Source organism: Euphorbia lathyris, chromosome 8 (assembly GCF_963576675.1).
Source record: "Euphorbia lathyris chromosome 8, ddEupLath1.1, whole genome shotgun sequence".
Lineage (NCBI taxonomy): Eukaryota > Viridiplantae > Streptophyta > Magnoliopsida > Malpighiales > Euphorbiaceae > Euphorbia > Euphorbia lathyris.
In genome coordinates this window covers 62492066-62512120 of record NC_088917.1, presented here as the reverse complement: position 1 = coordinate 62512120, position 20055 = coordinate 62492066, and the positions used below count along the sequence as shown (strand labels likewise).

The 20055-nt window shown below is 37.4% G+C and overlaps 1 non-coding gene across 1 annotated transcript; it reads right to left on the bottom strand.

Moving 5' to 3' along the window:
- Positions 1-2211: 2211 nt before the first annotated feature.
- On the bottom strand, positions 2212-2318 carry LOC136204275 (small nucleolar RNA R71). Its single transcript, XR_010675123.1, has one exon. It is a non-coding gene; the product is annotated as a small nucleolar RNA R71 (small nucleolar RNA).
- Between the last annotated feature and the right edge of the window lie 17737 nt (positions 2319-20055).

The following is a 20055-nucleotide window of genomic DNA, read 5'->3' as shown; positions in this document are numbered from 1 at the left end:
TGCTCGGGACTAGCAAAAGATTAAGTGTGGAAATTTGTTAAGCCCAAAATATACCTAAAATATCATCGATAATTACATCAATATTGCTACGAATTTATGCTATTTATAACTGTTTAGAAAGCTTTTACTCTCGAATATGTTTCTTTCTTGTAAGGTACATAAATATTTGGTAAAATCCAAATAGGAACGAAAAGAGCTCGAAAACAGAAGAAAAAAACCCTACAAAAGGACTCGAAGACGACAGAAATTAATAACGCCAAATCGAGGACGCGAACGAAATCCAAAGAGGTGAAAAACATTCCGTGCCGCGACCGCGGCCCCCACATTCTCGGTCGCGACATGCGTTCCTCAGCTTCTCCTTCCCTTCGTTTGAAGACCAATTGATGCTCCCCCATTCTCGGTAGAGAATTTAATATTCTCGGTACGAGCAGGAGTCTGTAGAAGCCTAGTTACACACTTTCGTTTTCGACGAAACACGATCGTTCGGGTGGATAAAGATGTCCTTTCGCAACGGACACGATCCTTCACAACAGACACGACACTTCAATCAAGACTCTTCAACATCTATAAATAAAGAGTTGATGGAGAGTTGAAGATATGTAGAAGAAAGAGATTAGTATATAATTTATGTAGAAATTCCGAGTCAAGTGATTCAGAAGTTAGATTTCGATTCTGTAAAAAAGTAATATGATGTACACACATTGTTTATTCAATAATAACAAGTTTAGTAGCGTTTAGACATTGTTCCAGTTTAGTTTTCATTTTGGTAGTAGACCGACCCAATCTCTATTACGAAGATTCAACGAGAAGATTGAGTAGAGTATCCGCCCTGGAGCCTGACAAACTCTAACGAAACCCAAGGAAAGGATTGACAACCCGTTCACTTGCAAGCCGTCGAATGTTTCCATGCTCCATGTTCTCTGTAAACTTGTATCAATTTATATTTCATCTAATAAAGTCCGTTCTATTCGATAGATTTTTATGCAGCACTTTGGTAAAGGATCCGAAGTGGATGCTGGTGTTTTCATTAAAACGTATTTAATTCAAAATCTTTACAAGGAAACTTTGTTGAACACTTAGGCAAATTATTATCTCGAAAGAGTTTTAATTTGATTAAGGGCAATTATCCCGGATAGGGTTTTGTCATGTTCAAAGCCAAATAATTAGAGGTTCCGTCATTTATTTCATCTTTATAATTCGTACAAAGTTTAAAGTTGTTTTCTTTGCTTAATGCAAACAAATACATCTGTTTACTTTTCTAAAAAGTACTAAACGTTCCTATCTTGCAAATTCATTCTTAAATCAGAGTATTTTCTAACGTTTTCATACTCTAACCTAATTCTCATTCTAGCAATTTCAAAACCAAAACCGTTTTAACGATTTTCTATATTATAAACCTTAAAGTAAATTTAACCGATTCAAAATAAGTTTTTGTTCGAAAAACGTTCCCTGTGGGATCGATATCTTTTATTACTACAAGCGTATACCGTGCACTTGCGGAAATCGTTCAACAAGTTTTTGGCGCCGTTGCCGGGGAACGCCAAAATTTTCGACAAAATTTTAAATTTTTCGTGTTTTATTTCGAATCTAGGTTTATTCATACTTATTCAAACTTTTATATTTTATTAATTTTCAATTACTAACATATTTATTTTTCAAATTCTGTTTTGTAGGTAGTTTTGGTTTGTGCGAAATTTCAGGTTCATGCGCAGTTCTCGAAGTTCAGGCACGTCACCAGATCCTAGTGACCCAGAAATTGAAAGAACTCTTAAAAAGAACAAGAAAGAAAAGAAAAACAAAAACAAAACTCCAATAAAAACTAGAATTACCGAGCCAGAAGTTATGGCCACACTTATGGATTATGCTAGGCCAAGAGTGGCCGGTATAACAAACAGTATAGTTAGACCCCAAATTAATGCACACCATTTTGAAATTAAGCCAGCATTGCTTAATATGTTGCAAAATAACGTAACATTTTACGGGTTACCTAACGAAAATCATGATACCCATTTGACAAATTTCTTAGAAATTTGTGACACTTTTAAAATTACTGATGTAACTGCAGAAGCAATCAAACTTCGCATTTTTCCTTTTACTTTGAAGGATCGAGCCAAAGAATGGTTAACTTCTATGCCAGCCGCATCATTTGAGACTTGGGAGCAATTAGCCCAAGCATTTTTATCAAAAAATTTTCCTTTAGGAAAAACCGCAAGAGTCATTAAAGAGTTAACATCTTTTTCTCAAAATGATAATGAAACTCTTTATGAGGCTTGGGAACGTTTTAAAGAACTTCAACGTTTATGCCCACACCACCAATTGCCCGCTGAACTGTTAATGCAAACATTTTATAATGGACTAAATCCTACAACTAGAAGTTCATTGGACGCTATGTCTGGAGGGTTATTCATGAAGAAAACATCTGCCCAAGCAAGAGAACTTTTGGAGGAAATGGCAATCAACAGCAGTATGTGGCCCGCGGAACGTGGACACGTACCATTAGCGAAACCATCATCCTCAGCAACTTCATCAGTTAAAGGTATAGTGAATCTTGATCCAGTAGCGATGTTGCAAGCCCAATTTTCTGCCTTATCGCACAAAATTGATAGGTTTATGGCACCGTGTGATCCTAATGGTAAGCCAATCCAAACGGATGTGGATTACGAAAGTATGAGCGAAATTGAACAGGTAAACTTTGTCCAAGGGCAAAACCAACCTAATAACCCTTACTCCAATACATATAATCCTGGGTGGAGAAACCATCCTAACTTTAACTGGAGAGATAATAATAATAATACTAATACTAATCAAAATCGTACTGCTAATTATCAAAATCAATCGAGAGATACGATTAGCACTTTATCTTCTAAAATCGACAAATTTATTGATGCTATGAGCGGAAAAATAAGTAATCACGACGATGGTTTTAAACGGATCGAGAATAAATTCGATCAGCTTATTAAAAACCAATCATTTAGCATCCATAATTTGGAGATTCAAATTGGACAACTCGCTAAATCAATTCCATCCCGCAAAGAGAGAAGTCTTCCAAGCCATACGGAAGAAAATCCGAAAGAGCATGTTAAGGCTATCACTCTTCGTTCAGGGAAAAATTACTTAGGCCCGGAAATGCCCGAAAATTCGACCTTACCTGGAACTGATTTACCGACGCCCAAAGAAGATACATTAAAACAAAAAGATGCACCAATTGACTCTAGTACAAAAACTTTTGTACCCAAACCACCTTTTCCACACAAATTCCGCAATAAGGACTATGACAAACAATTTTTAACATTTTTAGACAAACTTAAAAATTTGCATATTAATTTGACGTTTATGGATGCGATTACGCAAATTCCCAATTATGGTAAATTCCTCAAAAATTTAATTTCAAAGAAAATCAGTTGGGAAGGAATTTCATCCATTTCACTAACTGATGATTGCAGTTCGATTGTGTCAAGCAATTTGCCTACTAAACTCAAAGATCCCGGATGTTTTACCATTCCGTGTAAATTGGGAGATATTGAATTTCCCAGTTGTCTCTATGATTTAGGAGCAAGCATTAACTTGATGCAATTATCTATTTTTAATAAGTTAGGCTTAGAAGAAGATATCAAATGTACCAATATGGTTTTGCAATTAGCAGATCAAACCACTAAAAGACCATACGGTATAATTGAGGATGTTTTAGTTAAAGTTGAAAAATTTATTTTTCCTACCGATTTCGTTATTTTAGATTTTGCTTATGACGTAAATTGTCCGCTAATCTTTGGTAGACCGTTCATGAATACGGGACGTGCTCTAGTTGATGTGTCGGAAGGGAAAGTAGTTTTAAGAATAGGCGATGATAAGATTGAGTTTGATATGAATCAAGCGATGAAATATCCTATGGAGGATTTCGCTTGTATGAAACTTGATTTAATTGAAGAATGTGTAAATGACATTGTTCAAAAAGAAGAAATAATAGAACCTATAATGAGTGAGGAACTAGAAGATAAGGACCCAGAACCTTTGATTCGAGAAGATGGACCAGTTCCGCCTTCAATTATAGTTCCACCTAAATTAGAACTTAAAGAATTACCAAGTCATTTGAGGTACGCTTTCTTAGGCGAAGGCGATTCTCTACCTTTTATTATCTCTAACAAATTAACACAAGATCAAGAAGAGAAATTGAAAGAAGTTGTTAGAAATAGGATAGGAAGTATGGGTTGGCAAATTTCAGACTTAAAAGGTATTAATCTGAGCATTGTAATGCATAGAATTCACTTAGAAGAAGATAAGCCACCTAAAGCGGATAGGCAAAGACGCCTAAATCCGAATATGAAGGAAGTAGTCAAAAATGAGATTACTAAACTTCTGGATAATGGAATCATTTATCCTATCTCGGATAGTGAATGGGTTAGTCCAATCCATTGCGTACCTAAAAAGGGAGGCATAACAGTTGTAAGGAATGAAGAAGGTGAATTAATACCTACACGAACCACCACTGGTTGGAGGGTTTGTATAGATTATAGAAATCTAAATAAAGCAACTAGGAAAGATCATTTTCCTCTTCCTTTCATTGATCAAATGATCGAAAGGATAGCTGGTCACACTTTCTACTGTTTTCTAGATGGTTACTCCGGATTCTTTCAAATATACATTTACCCGGATGCCCAAGATAAAACAACCTTCACATGTCCTTACGGAATATTTTCATATAGGAGAATGCCCTTTGGTCTATGTAATGCACCTGCAACATTTCAACGTTGTATGACTGCGATTTTTAATGATTTCATTGAAGATATCATGGAAGTTTTTATGGACGATTTTTCAGTTTATGGAGATTCTTTTGATTCGTGCCTAGAAAACTTGGATAAAGTTTTGTCTAGGTGTGAAGAAACAAATTTGGTATTAAACTGGGAAAAATGTCATTTCATGGTTGACAAATGAATTGTTTTAGGTCACAAAATATCTGAAAAAGGATTAGAAGTGGATAGAGCAAAAACTTCAGTAATAGAAAAATTACCCCCTCCAACTACTGTTAAGGGAGTAAGATCATTTTTAGGAGGGAGTAAGATCATTTTTAGGACATGCCGGTTTTTACAGAAGATTTATTAAGAATTTTTCTGTAATTTCCAAACCACTCACTAATCTACTCATGAAAGATTCCACCTTTGATTTTAATGAAGATTGCGTTAAAGCTTTCGAAACATTAAAAACAGCTTTAGTCAGTGCACCTATTATTGCTAAACCCGATTGGGATTTACCATTTGAAATTATGTGTGATGCAAGTGATTTAGCTGTCGGATGTGTTTTAGGTCAAAGGAAGGATAAGAAACATCATGTCATTTATTATGCAAGTCACACACTGTCCGGTGCACAATTAAACTACACCACAACTGAGAAAGAAATGTTAGCTGTAGTTTTTGCATGTGATAAGTTTAGGTCATACTTGTTAGGTTCAAAAGTTATTATTTATACTGATCATGCATCATTAAGATATTTATTTGCTAAAAAGGATGCAAAACCGCATCTAATTAGATGGGTTTTATTGTTACAAGAATTTGATATAGAAATAAAAGACAAAAAGGGAGTAGAAAACCTTGTCGCCGATCATCTATCGAGACTTGAAGATGAGAACGGTCCTATAGGTGAAACTATCGGTATACGAGATGATTTCCCTGATGAACATCTCTATCAAATGAAAAGCGTCATGTCACCATGGTATGCAGATATTGCTAATTATCTTGCAGCCAATATTGTTCCGGAAGGATTAAATTTCCACCAAAAGAAGAAATTCTTCTTCGACATTAAACAGTACTTTTGGGAAGATCTTTTTTTGTTCAAAACTTATGGTGACGGGATAATTAGGAGATGCGTTGGTGAAAATGAATTTGAATCCATAATGTCGGAATGCCATTCTAGCTCTTATGGAGGACATAATAGAGCTAACAAGACAGCAGCTAGAATATTTGAATGTGGTTTCTTTTGGCCTACGATGTTTAAAGACGTCCGTTCATTTATTACTCGTTGTGATAAGTGCCAAAGAACAGGAAATCTAGGAAGGAAAGATGAGATGCCCCTCACAACCATATTAGAAGTTGAAGTCTTCGATATGTGGGGAATAGATTTCATGGGACCTTTTCCTCCTTCTAATGGTAAAACTTACATATTAGTTGCCGGCGATTATGTTTCAAAGTGGGTTGAAGCAATTGCAACCCCGACGAATGATTCTAAAGTTGTCGTAAATTTTCTTGACGATATATTTTGTAGATTTGGTTGTCCAAGAGTCATCGTTAGTGATGGCGGTACTCATTTTATAAACCGAAGTTTTGAAACACTTATGAAAAAATACGGAGTACGCCACCGCGTGTCTACGCCATACCATCCTCAGTCAAATGGTTAGGCGGAGATATCAAATAGAGAACTCAAATGGATTCTAGAGAAAACAGTTTCATCCTCAAGAAAAGATTGGTCTTGTAAACTAAATAATGCGTTATGGGCATACCGTACTGCATTTAAAACACCAATAGGAATGACTCCATACCGCTTAGTGTATGGGAAGGCATGTCATTTGCCAGTCAAATTAGAACATAAAGCCTTTTGGGCTATTAGGGAACTTAACTTTGATTTACGATAAGCAGGTAAGAAACGTTTGCTCGATTTAAATGAGTTAGATGAGTTACGCCATCTATCTTACGAAAACGCAAAGATTTATAAAGAAAAAGTGAAAAAATGGCACGATGCCAAAATTAAAGTCAAACACTTTAATGTTGGGGATAAAGTACTGTTATTTAATTCACGACTTCATTTATTTCCAGGAAAACTTAAGTCCAGATGGATAGGACCATATTTAGTCGTCAAAACATTCGATTATGGTTCTTTAGAACTGGAAGGTCCTAACGGAATTCGTTTCAAAGTTAATGGTAATCGATGTAAAATCTATTATGAAAATATTTCACAAATAGGAATTCCGTTCGTAACAAGATTATCTGACGTATAAATCACTCAGTTTTTCGATCACAGTTTATTTTGTTTTGTTTCTTTTTGTTCATTTTATTTTATTTTATTTTTCACATGCCATTTTTGTGATTAGATGACTTTATGTTATGATTTAAATGCATAACATAAGTTTATTTCATGATTTTAGAATTAATTTTAGGAAATTAGAATGAAATTGGAGTTTCAGGCAATTCTCTGCCGAGAATTTGGAATTCTCTGCCGAGAAATCTATTTTTCAGATTGTCCAAATAGGTTAGATTTTCTCTGAACTTGCCGAGAATAATAAATTCTCTACCGTGAATCAGGGCATGGCTTACGACGCCTGATTTTCGCAAGGAAATCAGCGTGTCGCGACCGCGAATTTGGAATTCTCGGTCGCGACACGCGTAATTCCTGCACATTCAGGTCTGAATCATCCTAAACCTTTCAACGAACCCTTTGACAAACGAAACCTTAAGTTTCTTCATTCCCGAAAGGTGTAATTTTATACCTTTTCATGATTAAAACAACACCTCTCTTCATCCTAAAATCTTATAAATTAGTCCTAAAGGATTCAAGTTCTGTTACAACTTTTTTTTCATCTTTGTCAGACTTCTGATTTCTTCAAAACACCATTTTTCATTAAGTAACAGAAACTTTGTTTCTTTCAAATCAACACCATGCCTACCAAATACAAACCTTCAAGGCACAATGCTGCCTCAAGTAACAAACGCCCAGACTTATCCAAACGATATGGGGCGCCTTTTCCTATCTTCAATCACGATGAAGGTAGGCGTTACTGGAATCTCCGTTACAAATTCTTCACTAGAATGTTGTATATGGATGAATTTCTTAACAACCAACTTGGCATTAGTGATGACATGAGCCGCTATATGGAACGCCTAGGGTGGACAAAATTCGCCAAAATGCGATTTCCAATAATAGGCGACTGGATACTCGAATTCTTTTGTACCGTTCGTTTCACTAACAAACGACGGGTACGTCTCAGTTTTCGTCGAGATGGCGAAATCTTCACTTTCGGCTATCCCGAGTTGCATGCTTGGTTTGGTTTTCCCCCGAGGGATACAATCAAACGTCATCCTGGAAGAGATATGACATCCACGGATGTTTGGAGAATGCTCACCGGTTTCTGGCGATTCAATTCAAAACTCGCCTATAATCACTCCTTTCGCTCCAACTCCATGCTGTATTTGCACAAATTCCTGTGTCACAGTTTATTCGGTCGCACATTCAGTAGTGTGGTCCGTGACACAGATCTTTATGTTCTTGGAGATATATTCCAGGGAAATGCAGTAGATTCTTCAAAGATTCTGATGGAGGGTCTTATCGCCGCTTCTCGATCCAAAGGTAAGAAGATTGGGTTCGGCAATATAATCTGTGGAATAATTCTCGGTATCAAGGGTACCATTGATGTTCCATGGAGTGATGATGAATTCTTCCCGACAATTGACTGTGAATTTCTCGAGCACGAAGGACTTGTGAAACATGTCTTTCAAACAGGGCCTCACTTTCTGTCTGCACCGGAACGTGAAACTTTCGTGCAGTTTCAAATTGATCGTATTAAGGCTAGAAATATCCCGATTGATAGGGATGAGTATATAAAATAGTTTAGGTTTATAGGTTTTCTTTTTGTAAATATTTGTGTATTTTGTGTTATTTAGTTTCATTCTTTGTTTTTATATTTTGTTTTATTCAATAAAATTCTATTTTCAATTTAGTTCATTTATTAATTTTACAAAGGTTAGATATATGTTTGATTCCATTTCTTATATAATCATAGTTAAATCTATATAAAATCTATAATATTGAACAATCATGGTTTTCTTAATTAACATATATATTCACACTTAATCCAATTTCACAAACTTCATTCATTGAGTTTAAAACATTACTTCATTCAATTGATTAAATTCATATTATTACTATATATTTATATGCACTTATTATGCACTTAATATGATTCTCTTAACTTATATGCATAAATGAACATTTAAGTTTCATTAATTCTTCATAAACCAATTTATTACACTTTAATTCAATTTATTAAGGTTAAACCTTTGGTTTTCCTTGCAATTAATGTCTTTTATTTTAGTTTTTAAGTGCAGGGACACTTTATATTCAGTTCAGGAACCATTCCATCAACAAAAAAGCACAAACCAAGTCAATAGGCATCCAAATAGGCCATTTTGACTAATTCTCTACCGAGAATTAATAATTCTCGGTATGAGCAGCAAAAACGGACGACTTTCAGGGGAAAAATTCCCTGAAAATCGCGTGCCGCGGCTTTGCTATTCGCGGTCGCGACACGCGTGATATATGCCCTTTTTATTCCGATTTTGACACAATTTTTGCCCATTCCTATTCCTATTCTACCTATACATCTACCTAATCACCCTATATAAACCTACTTCTTACACAAACCTCACATCACCTCTATTTTTACCCAATCCCTTACTCCAAACTCTTCCCCAAAAACCTACTTTTACTCTTCCCAATTTAGTCACTCCAATTTCTATCCTCTTTTCCATTCAATCACTTCCAATTACAACCCCCAAACTCATCTTCAAGCTTTACTCTTTCTCTCTCAATTCCTTTTTCCTCTTCTTTTTCTTCTCCAACCCTAAACACACTAAACACCATCACCATGGTAAGGACTAAGCGTGTTGGTAACAAGCCCGCTGTTACGGAAGCTAATCGCCTTCGGGTTCAATGTGGAGCTTATTTCGACATCGCTTCGAAGGAGGAAGCCGCTCGTTTCAAACATTTTCACAAGCCGACCGCCAATTTGTGGACATGCACTTCCTAGACTTCCATTCGGTACCGAAGGCGGTGGAGAGGCGGAAGGAGAGGAGGATGAACCCCAAGCTCAACCATAACCCCAAACACCTCAAGCGGATGATCCGGTGGATTTGCGGAGGATTTTGAAACAAATCAATTCCAACAATCGTCAAATGAACTTAAGAATTGATGATTTGGTCGAAAACAACATGGTGATGAATGACAACCTCAACCTTTTGAGGCGTGAACATAGATCGACTCGGCATCGGATGCTTTCCTTTTTCCGCCGCCGAAATGTGGAGACTTCACCTACACCTCCGGATTCCCCGCCTCAAGCATAGGTTGTTTTCTTTATTTTCTTTTTATCTTGTTATAATTTGGTACAAATTTAATTTTCCTATGTTTGGTACAATTTTCCATTTTAATTTTATGTTGAATATTTCATTTGCTACAATTTCTATCTTTGTTTCGTATGCCTTATTTCGTATTTATTTTTTATGTTTTCTCCATTTTTGCACCAATGAGGACATGGTCCAATTTAAGTGTGGGAGGAGATCTGCATATATCATTTCCACATATACGAATAAATGCAACGAAAATATTATTTTGCAAAATGAATAAATGCAACGAGTAATTTTTATGCAAATGCAACATATATTGCAACACATTTTATTTTCACACTATTTTTTATAAACTTGACATTTTTCATATGTTCATAAATTAACCATAAGTTAATATGATTATTTGTTTTGGTTATCATTATCGTTAGAAAAAATATTTCTATACGTATACGGGTAATATTTTTTAAATTTTTTACAAATCTCCGATACGGTTTTAAGTAAAATTGTCTCGAGTGAATGTATTTAAGTAACAAAAATTCTTTATTTTCAATCTCTATTTTATATCATGCAATTCATGATACAATAAATCTTATTTTAAATTTTCAATTAGGTTTATAGGCATGAAATTGAACTAACATTTTTAGCCCGGTTTGATTTCGTCTTACATTAACACCAATTGAAGTTTTAAAGGAAACTTTAGCCATAATACATGTTGAATTTTAAAGTTAATATAGGATGAACGTGTTATCTTTCTTTTTCCCAAGTTACAATTTTAATTTTATAATTCATATTAATTAAATCAATTAGTTGAATTCTTAACTTTTGGCCACGATTGAGACCAACCTTATCACAATCGAGGTATGAAAGGGAAGAAAATTAAGTACCGTTTACTTTTGTCCACGGTTGCGACCACCCTTATCACAATCGAGGTATGAAAGGAACATTAAAGGCAATAATAATAATAATAAGTGTGTTTATAAGTTTAAAGTAACGATTGCGTCCACCCATGGCATGGTCGGTACCTCTTAAGCAAACACAAAGCAATAAAATACGTATAAAGTTACGATCAAGACCACCCTTATCTCGGGCGTAACTAAGCAAATAATTAACCCAAGTACTTATTTAAATATATAATATATCTCATATATTAGTTTAGGTTTGGGAAAGAAATTTTGTGCTTTGAAATGCCTTGAGACGAAAGACTCAATAACATGCGTGCTTATATCGTCCTGAATGCTTCAATTCCAAATTGGAAATACAAGACGAGTGATATATCGTATATTATACTGAGTTAGTTTGATGTTTTGCGTATAAATTTGCCATGCGAAGCTAGTCTTTTCGGCTTAACTAATTCAAAAGGTAATATAGAGATATATGTTTTATTTTCATAAAGAGATTAGTTAAAGAATAAATTCAGTGAAATTTTGCTCGGGACTAGCAAAAGATTAAGTGTGGAGATTTGTTAAGCCCAAAATATACCTAAAATATCATCGATAATTACATCAATATTGCTACGAATTTATGCTATTTATAACTGTTTAGAAAGCTTTTACTCTCGAATATGTTTCTTTCTTGTAAGGTATATAAATATTTGGTAAAATCCAAATAGGAACGAAAAGAGCTCGAAAATAGAAGAAAAAACCCTACAAAAGGAGTCGAAGACGACAGAAATTAATAACGCCAAATCGAGGACGCGAACGAAAGCCAAAGAGGTGAAAAACGTTCCGTGCCGTGACCGCGGCCCCCACATTCTCGGTCGCGACACGCGTTCCTCAGCTTCTCCTTCCCTTTGTTTGAAGACCAATTGATGCTCCCCCATTCTTGGTAGAGAATTTAATATTCTCGATACGAGCAGGAGTCTGTAGAAGCCTAGTTACACACTTTCGTTTTCGACGAAACACGATCGTTCGGGTGGATAAAGACGTCCTTTCGCAACGGACACGATCCTTCACATCGGACACGACACTTCAATCAAGACTCTTCAACATCTATAAATAAAGAGTTGATGGAGAGTTGAAGATATGTAGAAGAAAGAGATTAGTATATAATTTATGTAGAAATTCCGAGTCAAGTGATTCAGAAGTTAGATTTCGATTCTGTAAAAAAGCAATATGATGTACACACATTGTTTATTCAATAATAATAAGTTTAGTAGCGTTTAGACATTGTTCCAGTTTAGTTTTCATTTTGGTAGTAGACCGACCCAGTCTCTATTACGAAGATTCAACGAGAAGATTGAGTAGAGGATCCGCCCCGGAGCCTGACAAACTCTAACGAAACCCAAGGAAAGGATTTACAACCCGTTCACTTGCAAGCCGTCGAATGTTTCCATGCTCCATGTTCTCTGTAAACTTGTATCAATTTATATTTCATCTAATAAAGTCCGTTCTATTCGATAGATTTTTATGCAGCACTTTGGTAAAAGATCCGAAGTGGATGCTGGTGTTTTCATTAAAACGTATTTAATTCAAAATCTTTACAAGGAAACTTTGTTGAACACTTAGGCAAATTATTATCTCGAAAGAGTTTTAATTTGATTAAGGGAAATTATCCCGGATAGGGTTTTGTCATGTTCAAAGCCAAATAATTAGAGGTTCCGTCATTTATTTCATCTTTATAATTCGTACAAAGTTTAAAGTTGTTTTCTTTGCTTAATGCAAACAAATACATCTGTTTACTTTTCTAAAAAGTACTAAACGTTCCTATCTTGCAAATTCATTCTTAAATCAGAGTATTTTCTAACGTTTTCATACTATAACCTAATTCTCATTCTAGCAATTTCAAAACCAAAACCGTTTTAACGATTTTCTATATTATAAACCTTAAAGTAAATTTAACCGATTCAAAATAAGTTTTTGTTCGAAAAACGTTCCCTGTGGGATCGATATCTTTTATTACTACAAGCGTATACCGTGCACTTGCGGAAATCGTTCAACATCAGGCTGCTTGGTAAGGAGTTCTCTGATGAGAGAATTGTCCAAACAATCCTTGTTACTTTGCCCGAAAAATATGAGTCTAAGATTTCTTCTTTGGAGGAGTCTAAAGATCTGTCAAACATATCTTTGGCAGAATTAGTGAATGCTTTACAGGCTCAAGAGCAAAGGAGAATGATGAGAAAAGAAGAATTGGTAGAGGGTGCTTTCAAGGCCAAAACTGAAAGTTCAGGAGGCAGCAAAGACAAAAATTACAAGGAGAAGAAGAAGAACAAGTTCAGCAGTGACAACAAAAATGATGTGACCACACCTTGCCCATATTGCAAGAAGATGAATCATATGGCAAAAAGATGCTGGTGGCGGCCTGACATCAAGTGCATGAAATGTGGTAATATGGGCCACATGGAAAAGGTTTGCAGATCACAACAAACTGAAGCCGCAAAAGTTACAGAAGAACAAGATGAAGAGCAACTCTTTGTGGCAACGTGTTTTGCAATTAACAACAGCTCCAGTGATGCGTGGTTGCACAAATCACATGACCAACTATCAAACTCTTTTCACAGAAATAGATAAAACTCTCATTTCTAAAGTCAAAATTGGAAATGGTGAGTTTATCTCAGTGAAAGGAAAAGGAACAGTGACCATTGAAAGCTTAGCAGGTGTAAAACATATTACTGATGTTTTATACGTGCCTGACATTGATCAAAACTTGCTTAGTGTTGGACAGCTTATTGAAAAGGGCTTCAAAGTTATTTTTGAAGACAAATGGTGCTTCATCAAGGATATAAAGGGCAAAGATGTGTTTAAAGTGAAGATGAAAGCCAAAAGTTTTGCCTTGAATTTGATGGAAGATGAGTAAGCAACACCAGCAAGTCATGTTAGCAATCAACTTACAACACCTTACACACCACAACAGATGGTGTAAGTGAGAGAAAGAATCGGAGTGTCATGGAGATGGCTAGATGCATGCTTCATGAAAAGGAATTGCCAAAAAGTCTTTGGGCGGAAGCAGCGAGTACTGCAGTTTTTCTACTAAACAGGCTGCCCACTAGAGCTGTGCAAGGAAAAACACCATTTGAGGCTTGGTTTGGTTATAAACCATGCTTTCAAAATCTGAAAATTTTTGGTTGTCTCTCTTTTTCTTCTGTGCCACAAGTGAAGCGAGACAAACTCGATAAGAAGGCAGAACCAAGCATCTTTATTGGCTATAGCAGCACTTCAAAAGCTTACAGAATTTTCCAACCACGGAATGGAAAAATTATTGTGAGCCGAGATGTCAAGTTCATGGAAGATAAACAATGGAGATGGGAGGAGTCACTTGAAAGGCAATCTCCAACAAATTTGCAGATTCTTGATGAAAAGATCGATAATGTTCCTGTTCGTGGCATAAGATCTCTATCTGATATCTATGAAAGAAGTAATGTTGCTGTTTTTGAGCCTTCAGAATTTAAAGAAGTCGAGAAGGATGACAAATGGATAGAAGCCATGAAAGAGGATCTTCGTATGATTTAGAAGAATGACACTTGGGAGCTAGTTGACTTGCCTCAAAATAGAAAAAAAATTGGAGTTAAATGGGTTTTCAGAACCAAACTCAATGCTGATGGTTCTGTCAACAAACACAAAGCGAGGCTGGTTGATAAAGGGTACAGTCAAGTTTTTGGGGTGGATTTTTCAGAAACTTTTGCTCCTGTTGCATGCTTAGACACCATCAGAATGTTATTGGCATTGGCTGCACAAAATGGGTGGAAGCTTTACCAATTGGATGTTAAATCAGCCTTTCTAAATGGCTATCTTCATGAAGAAATTTTTGTTGAGCAGCCAGAAGGTTTTGTAAATACTAAGGTAAGAAGGAGTTTGTTGGAAATGTGCCTTAGTTAATTTATTATGAGATAATGTTTTATTTAATTATTTTGAATTCAGGAGAAATTATTTAGTTATTGCATATGTTTAGGAGAAGTTATGGAAGTCAGGTGTAACTGATATCTGTATTGATGTATAAATTTCCTGAAGTTCAATAGAAATTAATGTTGGTTCCAAACTCTTAAATATTAATTACTACAAGTTCAATATAATTTTACCAAACACTAATAATTAAACAGTTTATAATAAACAACTAACAACAAACATCTTACTACAATTAAAAACAGCTAACAGCAACAACAATAGTAACAATTATTAGTTAACAAGTTGAAAATGTATAACAAGTTGATTTTTTTTTCGCGGCTCCTTTTGAGAGCGTTCCCGTCCTGTCACGGGCTGTTTTTCACGATTAGGGTTGATCCGATCATGGATCTACAACTCCAAAATCTCACTATAATCGATGATGGATTCGAGTTCACTGCCGAAGGAAGCAATCAATCGGAGGAGAATTACGATCTGTGCCTGATCGGATCCCTGGTTACAACACGATCCATCAACTTCAGGATCTTCAAACATCGAATGGCAGAATTATGGCGTCCGTGTAAGCAAATGATTATTTCTGAAATGGGTGATTCACTGATATTATTCCGATTCTTTCACCGATATGATCTACGATGGGTAATGGATAATGGGCCCTGGACTTTCGACAATAGTTTACTGCTATTACATGAACTACAGCCGGATGAGGATCCAAGCCAAATTAACCTACACTTATCAACGTTCTGGGTGCAAGTGCACGGCTTAAACCAGAACCTTTTCAATGAAACAGTGGCTGTCGCGCTAGGAAACTTTATTGGTACTTTTATCAGTTATGATTCACGAAACAGATGGTCTCCTGAGAGGAATATCATGCGTCTGCGTATCACCTTGGAGATCCAGAAACCACTCCAAAAAGAGAAAAAGGTACGGAAAGCAGGAGGGGAATGGACTACCTGTTTTTTCAAATATGAGAAGCTACCTAGCTTCTGCTTCATTTGTGGATTGATTGGTCACCTGGATAGACACTGCGAGCTGTATTTCCAAATGCTGGAAGATGAAATCATTCGAAATTGGGATGCCAGTATCAGGGCACCGTTTCGTCATAACAACCCGTTGGGGGGAGAATGGTGGCTACGCGAGGAATCAGACCTGGGGGAGAATTCTTCTTCAATAGGCAAAGGAACTGGCAAGACAACTACTCCTCTTAATCCGACAAAACCAACAGCTAAGCCACATCTTATGCATCTTGCAAAGAACTTTGGAACAAGTATCTTTGATACTGGCAAGGAGAATGAACCTCCTATTGATCACACAAAGCAAAACCCCTTGAATACAGAGGAAGGGCTAGAGCTGTTAGAGGAAAGGAAACGCAGAAGAGGCTCAGACAAAGCCAAACCGAGTACGAACATCCAAACAATTTCAGTGACAGCAATGGATGTTGACAACAACAGTAACACGGCCACAGTGAAGGACACAACTTCCATCCTCAAAAGTATTCCCAGTGATACAACAAACACCGGTTCAAAAAAATGGAGATCAGGCAGGCCCAGAAGATAGGGTCTGCCAGAAGATATGAAAGCCATTAGCTGGAACTGTCGCGGACTGGGAAACGCCAAAGCAGTTCCAATTCTTCGGGAGCTAATCAGAGCTCACCATCCTGATGTAATTTTCCTTTTTGAAACATTAGTTTGTACTTCTCGCATTGATTTCATTCGAAATAAAATTGGATTTGCTTGTTGCTACTCGGTTGATTATGTTGGTCGTAGTGGAGGTATCTGTGTGTTCTGGAACCAACCCCAAATGTGCTCTTTATTATCTTATTCTACAAACCATATTGATCTAGAGATTCATGATAATGTAATGGGTAACTGGAGACTTACTGGCTTTTATGGCTGTCCAGAGAGAAACAGACGGAAAGAGTCATGGACGATCTTGAAATACCTTGCTATTCAATCCACTCTACCATGGGCTGTAGTCGGGGATTTCAATGACTTATTAAGCCATGTTGATAAGAAGGGCTTAGTGGACCACCCCGAGTGGTGCCTTAAAGGCTTTCGTGATACCATGAGCGCTTGTAACCTGACTGAACTTGAATTAAATGGGTATCCGTTTACCTGGATACATCACCGTGGCAAACCAAATGAGGTTCAGGAACGCCTAGACTGTGCATTCGGATCTCCTGAGTGGATATCCCTATTCCCTACATGTGTCCTACTGAACACGGTGGCACCGTCTTCAGATCACTCACCATTAGTGCTGCAAACCGAAACAGTTACGGCTCAGACTGCTCACCGTCCGTTCCGATTTGAGAATAAGTGGTTGAAGGAAGAAGGATTGCGAGAGTTTGTCTGTCAGGCTTGGCATAACACCCAAAATCCGTTGATTGAAGATAAGATTGCATTCACCGCTGCCCAACTTCAGGTATGGGGATATAACCGTAACAGAAACTTCAAACTGCACCGTAAGCGTCTGAAACAGCGCCTTGAACAGCTACGATTTGATCAATCAGCTTCTGCAGCAGCGGCTTATGAATCAACACGAACTGAACTCGTACAACTCCTTGTCCAAGAGGAGGACCACTGGAGACAGAGAGCCAAAGTAACTTGGCTCCAGGAAGGTGATATGAATTCACGCTTTTATCATAATTTTGCTAATGGGAGACGAAAACAAAATAAAATCCTACGACTCAAGGATATGAATGATATATGGATAGACGATGTGCAGGGGCTGTGCCAGATTGCAACAGAATACTTCAAAACCGTTTTCTCCTCTAGTAACAGTGCTTGGTCCAAGGTGACAACTCTACTACCACAATCTGTGTCAGAAACGGATAATGAGGAACTTCTTGCTCCATTTCATAAAGAAGAATTTTAACAGGCTCTCTTCAGTATGCACCCTGATAAAGCACCGGGACCTGACGGTTTCAATCCGGGCTTTTACCAACGTTTCTGGAATGAGATTGGCGATGATATTTTTACTGCAGGGAATTTATGGCTCTCCCAAGGATCCTTTCCTATAGGACTAAATAACACCATTATAACATTGATCCCAAAGTGTCAAGACCCGAGCTCTATGAAAGACCTGCGCCCGATTGCCCTTTGTAATGTTATCTTCAGAATCATCTCAAAGGTCCTAGCAAATAGGTTGAAAAAGATCCTACCTCAGGTTATCTCTGAAAACCAATCAGCATTTCTTAAGGGTCGTTCAATTCATGATAATGTACTGATTGCATTTGAAGTGATTCACAGCATGAAACGGAACATTAATCGAAAACAGGGAGATGTGGCACTGAAGATTGATATTAGTAAGGCCTATGATAGGGTAGATTGGAATTATCTACGTGCTATAATGATACAGATGGGCTTCGCTGACAGATGGGTAAATCTCATTATGAAATGTGTTACTTCGGTACAGTATATGGTCAAGGTAAACGATTAGTTGGTTGGCCCTATCACTCCTGAGCGCGGTATCAGACAAGGAGATCCACTTTCCCCGTACCTGTTCCTCATCTGTGTAGAGGGCCTCTCCGCTCTTTTATTTGATGCTGAAAAAAGAGGTGAGTTGCATGGCTTTCGAATTGGAAGGGGAGCCCCTTCTATCTCTCACCTACTGTTTGCCGACGATGCCTTCCTCTTCTTTCGAGCAAACATCCGGGAATGTCGTCGACTGAAACAATTACTTATCACATATGAGAAGCATCTGGCCAAGCAATTAATTATGATAAATCAGGGTTATTATGTAGTAGCAATGTGGCACCGGAGCTGTCAATTGCTATGTCGGCTATCTTGGGGGTCTCTAATTCAATCACCAATGGTAAATATCTTGGGCTTCCATCTATGGTAGGTAGGAAGAAGAAGGCAATTTTCTCTCATTTCAAAGATAGACTGTGGCAGAAACTCCAGAGATGGAGAGGTCGAACTATGTCGAAAGCAGGTAGAGCTACCTTGATTCGTTCGACGGGCCAAGCTATACCTATTTACTTTATGAGTGTCTTCCTACTACCTGTCTCCACTACTGAAGAAATACAACGAATGCTAAACTCCTTCTGGTGGGGTAACAAAGGGTTAGGCGATCGGAGTATGAATTGGTTGTCATGGGATCGGCTTTGCATTCCTACACGGTTTGGAGGGCTAAATTTTCGAAACTTCACGGCATTCAATCTCGCTATGTTGGGAAAACAAGGTTGGCACTTCCTCACGGAACCCAACTCTCTTGCCAGTAAAATCTTTAAAGTCAAATTTCCTTAAAGGGGATTTCTTGAAGGCCCGATTGGGTCATTCACCTAGTTACATATGGAGGAGTATTTGGTGTTCTCAACTTGTGATTCAGAATGGTATCCGCTGGAAAATTGGGGATGGGAAATCCATAAATGCTTGGAACGAACCATGGCTCAGAGATGAAGGTGATTTGCGTCTACATACCCCTAAAATGGCTGGTCTTGATAATTTGAAGGTTTGTGACTTATTCATTCCTAATTCGGTTGATTGGGATATTGAACTGATGGAGGAACTATTCTTAGCTAGGGATATTGCAGCTATTAAAAAGATTATCACCCCACGAACAGGGCGCACGGATCAGCTTCTCTGGCATCCGGAGACCTCAGGTCATTATACTGTGAAATCTGCATATCGACTGGCCACCTCGATGGAAACATCCCCCTCTCAGTTTCTACCTGGAAATTGGAACACGATTTGGAAGCTAAGAGTGCCGTGGAAGATTAGATTCTTTATCTGGAATCTGGTAAGGAACTTGCTGCCAACACGAAGCAACCTCTGTCGACGAGGGATGGTAATTGATAATATCTGTGTACAGTGTGGTGCGGCTGATGAAAACGCAAAACATGTCTTTGAATCATGCACAAACGCGAGGAAAGTATGGGTGGAGAGTCGGCTGGATATTCTTCTAAATTCGGGGTTTGATCCAAACGCAGATTTTGGAATCCAATTTCTGAATCTCCTTACCCGAATCCCACAGGACAAAGCGGACTGCTTAGCGGTTATGAGTTGGAGCATATGGAAAGCGCGGAACGACAAACTCTGGTCGAACCTAGCTACACCAACTGCTGATATCTGTTACAGGGCTCGAAACACCCTACTCGACTGGCTTCAGGCGCAACAAATTAA